The sequence below is a fragment of the Dendropsophus ebraccatus genome, chromosome 8, assembly GCF_027789765.1.
Source record: "Dendropsophus ebraccatus isolate aDenEbr1 chromosome 8, aDenEbr1.pat, whole genome shotgun sequence".
In the NCBI taxonomy this organism is placed as follows: domain Eukaryota; kingdom Metazoa; phylum Chordata; class Amphibia; order Anura; family Hylidae; genus Dendropsophus; species Dendropsophus ebraccatus.
In genome coordinates, this window is record NC_091461.1 from 96949205 (window position 1) to 96960449 (window position 11245).

Sequence of the window (11245 nt, forward strand, 5' to 3'; positions counted from 1 at the left end):
CTGCGGCATCCCTGCTCTAGACGATGGGGTAGATTTATCAAACATGGTGTAAAGTGAAACTGGCTCAGTTGCCCCTAGCAACCAATCAGATTCCACCTTTCATTTTCCAAAGAGTCTGTAAGGAATGAAAGATGGGATCTGATTGGTTGCTAGGGGCAACTGAGCCAGTTTCACTTTACACCATGTTTGATAAATCTACCCTATGGGGGAGATTTATCAAAGGGTGTAAAATTTAGACTGGTGCAAAGTACCCACAGCAACCTATCACAGCTCAGATTTAGGCAGTGCTGAAAGGAAAGCTGAGCTGTGATTGGTTGCTGTGGGCAGTTTGCACCAGTCTAAATTTTACACCCTTTGATAAATCTCCCCCTATATGTATTGCTGAGTACTCTTCAGCTATGACCCAAACTACCCTTCTTTTACATCTTGCCCTCACCATGACCCCCTCCCCTGACACTCTTTCTTCCCTTTACCCCTGCCCACAAATCAAGAAGGACTAGATAGTAACAAATAAAGTAACAAATAACTCGCACAAATTCAGTTACAAAACCTAGGGAAGTCTGGCAGGGCTTCATCCAGCAGTACCAAACCCAACTTTTTCCCCAGCCACACTGTGCAAACTTTGAAGCTGACAAATCACCATATGGCACTGCACGCCTCCATTCCTCTGGACTTATTCCGATGGGAGCAGTCAATTATTTTACATCCAACAGTAAAGGGGTACCCTTCCTTTTATGGGCCCCCTTTCACAGACCCAACTCTGAAGGCAAGGCCTCCCTAACGCAAGTTGTCATGACAAAAAGACAAACAAAGAACCCTCATCTGATCACCTAATAGTCACAGCTGCTGTAACATGGGTAGGTGGGCTGTTGCCAGTTGCTAGTCTGACGGGAACTGCTGCTGTACCTTATCACACCCCGTTTTTGGATCCTCTCTCCATCCCCTGGTAAGTGACCCAACCAAACCAAGCCCTTCTCTGACCTGTCTGACCCCTCTTCACTTTAATGTCTCAACTTATTTCCTCTATTAACCCTGTCACTGCCTCATGACAGCTAACCCAGTCTAGTCGGGCCTACACTAGGCTGTGCCTCACTCCATGCCCTCTCTGTAATTCTGTAGGTTGCTATGGGAACTGCACTCCTAGTCACATGCTATTCCGGGTTCATGACAATTTTCCAATATTCAAGTCCTGCTCTTCTTGTTATAATATTTAAGAATCAGAGGGGTAACTTGTATCTACAGGGGCATAATACAAAACCTGTAACAATAAGGGACCTGAATGATATCACAACATTCATTATACTGGTGCAGCACAAGGACCTTTTGGTCCCTCTGAGGCCCCCTGACCTGGGTGACCCCTGCGCCTCTTCTAGTTATGCCCCTGTATAGACTGAATTTGTTGATGATCTCTGTTACAGAAAAGTGGCAGAACATCAATATTCCTGGCAGCGACGTCACTTCTGCCCAGCAGTAACCCGAGATCAAATAGTTCTCTCTACCAGGACACTCTTAAGCCGCAATCCACCCGTGACACTGAACTGTTGTATGTTTACTGTTCAGATGAGAAACTGAATCTGTTTTTTAGCTTGCAGATGTTTGTACTGTTCTCTATGGAGATTCTTAGTACGTTCAGGAAAATAAAAACATCAGTACTCGGTTATAAACAGTGACTACCCGCAGGATCACAGATGTAGTGATGCTCTTTAGCACTATGTAAACATCATCCATCCATTTTATTATTAGATTTACTAAACAATAAGGGCAGTGGCCATATTTAGGGCTCCGAGCATTTTCATTTTGTTCTCTTCCCATTAAAGTGATTTTATTATACTTTCTGTGCATAAAGTGACAAGTGATTGTAAAGTGCTCACAGGAAATAAAAAAAAAAAAAAAAAGATTTGTTTAACTTGGACAAAATACAAGACCTCGTAGGTTTTCCTCCATTCTGATTTCTTCTACTTGATAACTTTACATCCATAACAGTTAAAGGGATGTTCTAAGTTAAAGAACCTATCCCCCTATCCACACGTGTGATTGTGAGGAGTCTAACTTTTGGGACCCTTCATGTTTCTTAGAGGAGTACTCTGGGAAAATATTTTTAAAAATGATGGTGGGCAGGTGGTGGTGGGAACATAAAAGTTAAAGGGTACTTACCCTTCCCTGTGTCCCTGGAGCATGGTTCATGGTTTATGTCCCTGCCGGTCTCCTGTAATTCACGGTACTGTGACTTAATGTCCTGGTTCAGAAACTCATCCAATCAGTGACTAAGGCGGGAAATCTCTGCTGTCACTGACTGGCTAAGTGGGTAGTTCCTGCCGGGTCATGACGACATAGGAACCCAGGATATCCAGGAGATTGGAGGAGGACCATGAGTGGTGGTCCATTTATTGTTATGTTCTCACCACCATCTGCCCTCCATAATTTTTTACATTTACCCAGAGTTCTACTTTGCTTTGAACAGAGCAGAAACATATGAATCAGTAGCGAAATTTGATGGGGGGCAGGGCCGCCCCGGGCCCACTCTGGCAGGGGCCCACTCAGATCGCTATTGAATTTTTTTCAGCCGCCCGCCATCTTAAGTGCTGCACTGCTGCCACAGCTCCCCCGGCCGCCGCCATCTTAATCTGATGCGTACGGCCGCCTCAGCGCACCGCTGCTGGTGCGTGCGCCACCCTGGCCCGCCCACCTGCCAATCACCTCTGGCGCCGCGCTGTTCCGTCTCCCGCGCTCGCACCAGGTCAGTGCCGGACGGCCGCACACAGACAACCCAGCTGGTAAACAGGCCGACCTGGACAGGGGGGAGCTGGACATGTGGACGCAGGGGGAGCTGGACGTGTGGACGCAGGGGGAGCTGGACATGTGGACGCAGGGGGAGCTGGACGTGTAGACGCAGGGGGAGCTGGACATGTGGACGCAGGGGGAGCTGGACATGTGGACGCAGGGGGAGCTGGACATGTGGACACAGGGGGAGCTGGACATGTGGACACAGGGGGAGCTGGACGTGTGGACGCAGGGGGAGCTGGACATGTGGAAACAGGGGGAGCTGGACATGTGGAAACAGGGGGAGCTGGACATGTGGAAACAGGGGGAGCTGGACATGTGGACACAGGGGGAGCTGGTAAACAGGGGGAGCTGGACATGTGGACACAGGGGGAGCTGGACATGTGGACAGGAGCTGGACATGTGGACACAGGGGGAGCTGGACATGTGGACACAGGGGGAGCTGGACATGTGGACACAGGGGGAGCTGGACATGTGGACACAGGGGGAGCTGGACATGTGGACACGGGGAGCTGGACATGTGGACACAGGGGGAGCTGGACATGTGGAAACAGGGGGAGCTGGACATGTGGACACAGGGGGAGCTGGTAAACAGGGGGAGCTGGACATGTAGAAACAGGGAGAGCTGGACATGTAGAAACAGGGGGAGCTGGACATGTAGAAACAGGGGGAGCTGGACATGTAGAAACAGGGGGAGCTGGACATGTAGAAACAGGGGGAGCTGGACATGTAGAAACAGGGGGAGCTGGACATGTGGACACAGGGGGAGCTGGACATGTGGAAACAGAGGGAGCTGGACATGTAGAAACAGGGGGAGCTGGACATGTAGAAACAGGGGGAGCTGGACATGTAGAAACGCGGAGCTGGACATGTAGAAACAGGGGGAGCTGGATATGTGGAAACAGGGGGAGCTGGACATGTAGAAACAGGGGGAGCTGGACATGTGGAAACAGGAGGAGCTGGACATGTAGAAACAGGGGGAGCTGGACATGTGGAAACAGGGGGAGCTGGAAATGTGGAAACAGAGGGAGCTGGTAAACAGGGGGAGCTGGACATGTGGAAACCAGGGGGAGCTGGACATGTGGAAACCATGGGGAGCTGGACATGTGGAAACAGGGGGAGCTGGACATGTGGAAACAGAGGGAGCTGGTAAACAGGGGGAGCTGGACATGTGGAAACCAGGGGGAGCTGGACATGTGGAAACCAGGGGGAGCTGGACATGTGGAAAACAGTGGTTTTCTGATTTAACCCTATTTGGCCCAGTTCTCTCTGGCAGCTTCATAGAGGAGCTGGGGGCTGATCTGGAGATCCTGGGGGGAATGGGGGCAGAGGTCCGACCCCCCCACCCCAGTCTCTTACAGGATAAGGGACAAGTATGTTTAAATCAGAAAGCTGTGATTCGGATCACAGAGAGCAGGGTGCAGCAGCCTGAGGTCTTTTGTAGTGGCAGCTAGTGATTGAGCCTGCGGTACCTCCCTGTGAGTGATGCACCTGTCTTAGGCAGAATGCAAATTATCTACCTCTATGGTATATGGGTCAGTCAGTGTATAGGGAAAATAATAGTCTTTGCATAATGGATTTAACTTTTTTTTACAGTTTTAACTACAGATCTCAGGTGAACCTGTTATACTGCCCATACATCCATGACATTGGGATAGTGAGCGACTCCGATGAGAAGACACCCCTTGTAAGTCACTGTTTCATTTTATGTGTCTATATATGTAAATGTAGAAGCCTCTAACACTGCTCTTAATTCACTATGAGTAATGGAGCAGAATATACCCTTTATTATTTAGAAAGCATTGTTGTCAAGCGAGGTTCCCTTTGGGTAACATAATCGGTTGGGGGCCCACTCAGACTTGCTCGCCCCCCCTAGGCTGAACCCCTAGCTACGCCCCTGATATGAATGCAATGTTTGGGTATATTCATAAGGTTCATATAAATCACTGGAGCAGTATGAATCACCTAGGGCCCCATTCTCAAGATTACAAGAGGGTCCTAGTGGTCGGACCCCCTGAAAAGGGACACAAGCCTTCTGAAAAAAAGCAACAACAAACAATTAAAATCATTCAAAATACAGAATCATGCACCCTGCCTGCACCCAAGCAAGGGTACCCCCAAACATACAGCTAGTCCCAGTAGACACACAACATGGATCCCTTACAAATAGCTGATGACAACTTGCAGTACTGTCAGGACAGTTCAGGGCACACAAGGAAACACTCACACAGACAGGTGAAGCCCTGACACTGTCCCACTCCCACTGTCCCTACCTACTTGCCACTAGACCACCCTAAATGATGGCGGACAACCAGGTGATGTTCCCTGCACTGAGATAGGGTGACACGTGAGACGAGACAAAAGACGATAACAAAGACAGACAAAACACAATGGCGGGTAGTCAGGAAAAAACGGATCAGAACCAGGAGAATCAAAATATAGATCAGAATCACAGAGCCAAAGAATAGTCAAAAGCAAGCCGAGGTCAGGTATAACAGGAGTTCACAGGAATACACAGGAGCAGAAAGACAGAGACAGGTACAACAAGTGTAAACCTATAGCAGGCATCAGGCTTAGGAAATGACTGAGCTTTATCTGAAACCAGGTCCCGGTCTCAGAGATGATTGGAGCAGAGAAACAAGATTGCACAGGCGGACCAGGCTGTCAGTCATTATCCAAGGCAAGGTGTTAATTGTATACCTGCTGGAAGAAATCTTCCCAGACAATGAGTAGGGAGTTAACCTAAAACAATATTAATGCCAAAGCAGAATCACACCGTGTTCACACTAATAAGATGATACAAGAAAACAACTATTGTGCACATACATTTTGCCGCCATGATCGTAACCAGCGACCAGAGCTCGCGAGCGGGGTTTTACCAGGTACAATCCTGACAAGTACATAATGGGGAATAATTTGGCATCCAAAATTTGTGGTACATACTTGTATCCAGGTCCAGTCTAGTGAAGGCAGCTTTTAGGTCTTGTGCTGGTTGAAAAACAAACAAAAAACAAACTAAAGACTAAAAGCAAGAAGGCCCACTCATCTAAGCACACTCAGAGAAGGCCGCCATATGATTGATAGACACATTGAGCTCTGACACTCTGTACTGGCCGGGACATCGTGTGTTTAGTCTCTTTGTTTCAATCAGCTGCCTTCAGGAGACTGCACCTGGATATCAAGTAAGTATAGTTTTGTTTTTGGGTGCAGTTGATAAATCAGCCCCAGTAGCTACAGTATTTCATGTGTTTAATGTGTTGTCCAAGGTGCTGAACACAAAGCGACTTTCTGTTGTGATAACTCAAACCACAAGAGATAATTTAAATCTAATTATGGCAATCGATTTCTAAGACAATTCTGGTATCTCTTGATATGCTACTGTCATTTGTATAACAGTCTGTAGGTAAAAGAAGATATCACACCACTCATCGTTAATGTAGTAGGGTAAGTTTTGGGCGTGGCACTATTTTTTACCCTATGTTTTTTCTCTGCACTATGGTTGTGTTAGTTTTGACCAGAATCCCTGGAATCTTGTGACTAATTATCAGGCCCCATGAAGACAAAGTGAACATCACTATCCCTATTCCATGCCCAGTGATCATTGAGTTTTTACTTAATCATAGAGTAACCACTGGGCCTTTGGAGCTGAGCCCAAATGGTTTCCATAACTCAGAACAATCTGAGCTGTATTTGTTAGACATAGAAGAGCTGTGTTTATATACGGTACCTGCAATTATAGAAGTCTATGGAATGCTGCATTTTGCATGATTTTGTAATCCAGAGTGTTTCCACTGGCTGTACAGGGCGTGTAGTCACGCTTTCTTTCAGTAATTGGATTATTATACGTTTATCCGTTCATTTCTTACATATACCTTTTCAACCCAGACAATGCTCCGATGCAATAAAGAAGAAGAGGCGAGTCAGAACAACAAGGTGAAATATAAGCGTATTTCCTCATAATAACTGGGTGTGACATCTTATACAACTAACTTGGCAGGCGAAATGCTCTGCGCTCAGGTATGTGCTGCTGCTGTGCATCTTCTTGGTTGTATAAGCTCGAAAGAAAGGAGTGTTCAGACAAACAGGGCTTTATACTGTGTGATTGTGAAGGAAAAAAGAGCCATATACGATTCTGCTGATAGGTATCTATCCGGCTCATTCATCCGATGCCAACCTTCTACATTTTTTTTACGTGGCGTCATTTAGGAGTTATTTTTTCTTAAATAAATATGATAATTCACCTGTATGGTTCACTGGTGGTGTTCATTGGCCCCTCTGTGCACCGTCCCACCAAGACCTCCACCAATTGCTTAATATATCTGGGAGCTTGTCAGTCCCCCTTCTTCTAGCGATTATTAAGGGTCTAAACACCCACATCTTGACTGATCAAGACTATTGAAAGTGACAATAAGTACATTTGAACTCATCACAAAGAGAGTTACTGGCAGGTTAGGTAATCTCCCTTTAAAGGAGAAGTCCGAAGTCCCCATGGTCACATTGAGCGGCCATGGGACTCATGTGTCCATGTCATGACCCAGCTGATGGACTGGCCGCTCAGCCAGTCAGTGACTGGGGCAGGACACCATTCCAGTCACTGATTGGCTGAGCGGCCAGATCAGCAGCTGGGACAGGCATTTTCCCCTGAGTCGTAACATTATCACAACTCAAGGGAAAATGGAGGTCCTACAGCCTCTCTAGTTTCTCCCCCTGACGGCTGTCAACTTTTAGTAAAACATCAGACTTCTCCTTTAAGATACTGAATCTTCTACACAGTTGAATTTTTTTTTCATCAGGTAGAAAAATATGATGTGTTACAATGCTGGTTTCTCTGGATTAAATTACACTAAAGGTTCACTTTAAAGATTGGAGAAGGTGTTTTTTGAGCCAATCAGTTGACAATAGGGTCTATGTTTTATGAGTTGACTCACATAAAATATTTTATATCTTATTGATACATCCTGTATGCCATAATAACCACCAATTAAAGTGTTTTTCAAGAGAAAATGAACTATTCCTCTTAGGATAGCTATTCAGTAACTGATCAGCAGGGCGCTGACACTCCCACCCGCACCAGTTAGCTGTTCGGCACCACAAAACTGAGTGAGCAGTAATGTGTAATTGCAGCCTAGATATAGTGATCTGGTTGAATTGGAACACTCATAATGTAACTCCCGCTGTCTGGAGAAGTTGGATGTTTGATCTATTTAAGTTGAATGTGTTCGTGTTCTGTCTAGATGTAGTTTGGTCTTCAGTACATTCCCCCAATGGTCCCATTGATCCCCAGTTTCATGAAGTTAATATGTGGTTAATCCCATTGCAAGTGTATTATTCAAGCCCTTACATTTCTTGAGGAGGTGTAGGTAAACATGCAGGCTTATTACTAAATCCTGGAAGAAGTAAATTAAGGTAACCCTGCTGGTCTTGCCTCAGGATATTGCCTCTTCGTTACCTCTTTGTTGCCAAAATAAAGAAAAGAACTGCACTTTAGTAGGAACAAGAACCAACATCTATGACTATTAGTATTCTTTGTTGTCAGTGTAACATAAGGACAATGTAAAACTAAAGTAAGAACAAACCAGTACGCAGCCCCATTTCTCCATACAAATCAATGCAATCTGGAAATATTTGCTAAGATCATTGTGCTGCTGTGAGGCTCCTGATTCATCGATTATGATGCAAACATGGATGTCAAAAGAGGTCAGAATATGAAGAAATTTCAGAGACAGCTGTAAAATAATTTATGGTATATGGGTATGTGCACACTAAGAATAGGCAAGGAATCCGCTCCTAATTTCCGCTTGAAATTTCTCCCGTAAAATATGAACAGAATAATGTTTCATTGTGTTCAACGGGATTTCTTCTCTGTTGTTCACATTTGCAGAATTTTCTACCAAAATTTTCTGCCACGGATCTGCTTTCTGCAAATTCTGTTACAGGAATCCTATAGAAGTCAATGGGGCTTGAAGTCAATTCTACTTGAATTTTGCTTGCATTCTGCTTGAATTCCACTTGAATTTTGCTCAAATTCTGCTCCTTTTCTGCCAGAGCTGAATAGGTGAAAAATTATTAGCAGAAAACTTTCCTCGCCTATTTCTCAGTGTGCACATATCCTAAGGGTCAACTCGAAGGCTATGTTAATGCAACATCTCTTTATGGCCGTTTTACGCCCTTCTATTCAGTCGGTCACCATTTAGAGACGAAAAAATATCTGTATTATGCAAATCACGCACTATTTTTGTCTCAAAATGACGACCATTCAAAAAGACGCCCAAAATACGCCAGTGGAAAGATGTTGTACACATATAGCCTAAATGTGCACGGTATTCCCATGAACCCCAAGGGCTTACCCCATATGCTCTGTACTCTCAATGTGGGAACAAAGCCTTAACCTGTAACCAAAGGTCAACAAAGTGCAGATTCCTAAAAGGTTATGAAATGCTTCAGTGATCACTAGATATTACAGAGAAGGCCCTTATATATGTTATTTCCTTCAGGCCACTGTACAGGTGTGGTAGGCAGATGAGTTGTGAACTCCTCTTCATAATTCCAACAAGTATTAAGAAGTCATCAAATCATACAAAGAAGTTGCAGGTAAGAGCAGATAAACTTTATAAATTAAGAATTGCTTTTTTTCTAAAAATGTCAACATTTGCCCCGGAGTGAATATATCCAGTGACTCTTTAAAATGACAGAATATTATTTTTCAATTTCAAACATATCAAAACCAATCACAGATGTCATGAACAGAACACGAATGAGTCATTTTCTTAGAAAAGTAGGAAATAATTCTTTTTGTTTGTACTGTATAAAGCAGTGCGAAGCCAGAAAGTCGGGAAATAGTTTGCCATTTCCTCTAAATAGAAGATGAGAATTACAGGATATTTTATGTATTTGGTGTTGTTGAAATTTACGGACTCCCCCTCAATAACCAGTCAACCCATGGTTGAGTTTCCTTTCCAGCACTAATATACAGGGCTGTAACCATTGCACTCAAGCACATGAGCAGGATCTCCCGGCCAGTGCAGATTTCAACTGTCTAGGTAACCATATACCTTTGAAATCTATGATGCAACAGAGAGCTAGTAGCTCCCTGTTCCATCACTTTAAAGACAGTTGGGGATTTCTGCTTCCCTACGCAGCACAGAGAAGACCTGTGGGGGAACGGAGAGGTGAGTTCTTTTTTATTTTTATAAAATTAATCTCATTTAGTCTAAATTAGGCACAGGAGTGACCTAAATACTATTTGAGAAAAGACAATAGGGAAAGCGCTATGGGCAGACACTTCGAGTGTGAATAATGGACACACCAGGTCAAAACGCGCTCACCTGATCGGGTTGTGTACGAGCCCAACACCGAAACAAAGCATAAAGACCATATGGGAGCTGCTGCCATCGGTCAGGATGCGGTGTGGAGAACCCCTCCGTGATATGAAGGTGAGAAAAATATGATAAAAAAGGACAGCGTAAGGTGCTATTCCACATAAAAAATTTTTTTAAAGATTTATTTAAAAAAGCACAATACAACAAATAAAAAGATTTTTTTCTGAGCCGGAACGACTCTTTCTTCATAGGTGCATATATTTAGCCACCAGCACTTGTTAGAAAAGCACCCAAATAGCTGGGATAAAGGCTATGCTCCTCAATGAGCAACTGAGTGTCACATCCCTACCTCCCCCCTAACACCTTTAGAGGGTCAAAAAACGGCTCTTCCCCACAATTTTTCTGAGGGTCACAACCAGCTCTCTCCCCTATACGTTTTTAGAGAGTTACAACAGGCTCTCGCCCACAGGTTTTTAGAGGGTCACAAGCGGCTCTTGTTCCCAACTATAATGAGGGTCACAATTGGCTCTTATCAACAATTATAAAAAGGTTCACTACCGGCCCTTATAAATACAATTATAATAAGGGTCACAACAGGCTGGTATCAACAATTAGAAGGTAGGTCACAACAGACTCTAGCCCACAATTTTTATGTGGGTTACCACCAAGCTCTCTCCCCAAATTATAGGGAAGGTCACCACCAGGCTCTTGCACAAAATTTTTAAAGTGGGTGTATGAGGCCCTCTTTTAGTGTCAATATCAATATTGTTGAAATGCAAAAGAATGCAATAAACAGCAATTTGGCCTAAACATGGCCGGTAAAAGTAAACCGTATAGGAAATGTCAGATCTGACAATCAGAACATTGGTATTAGTCAGTCAAATACCCAACAAGCAATACAAAAGGAAAAATAAAAAATAAAAGGAAAGGTGGTGTCAAGAGGTAATATAATAAGACAGGTCTGCCACATGTGCAGACATAAACAAAGGCGTCCAGAGCCTTTCGAACGTGGCCACAGAGTCCCCCCTAATAGCTGAAATCTTCTCAGACAGTAAAATATTGTTAATACAATCTACAACCTTGTCTAAATGTAGAAAAGGCTGCTTCTAGTTCGAGGCAATGTGAATCCTAGCTGCCAGCAAAAT

General features: G+C 44.4%; 1 long non-coding RNA gene across 1 annotated transcript; it reads left to right on the forward strand.

The window, feature by feature from the left end:
* Window positions 1–860: 860 nt before the first annotated feature.
* Window positions 861–9366, forward strand: LOC138798762 (uncharacterized). The gene is made up of 3 exons (XR_011364152.1): window positions 861–946; window positions 6667–6798; window positions 9276–9366. It is a non-coding gene; the product is annotated as an uncharacterized lncRNA (long non-coding RNA).
* The last annotated feature ends 1879 nt before the right edge of the window (window positions 9367–11245 follow it).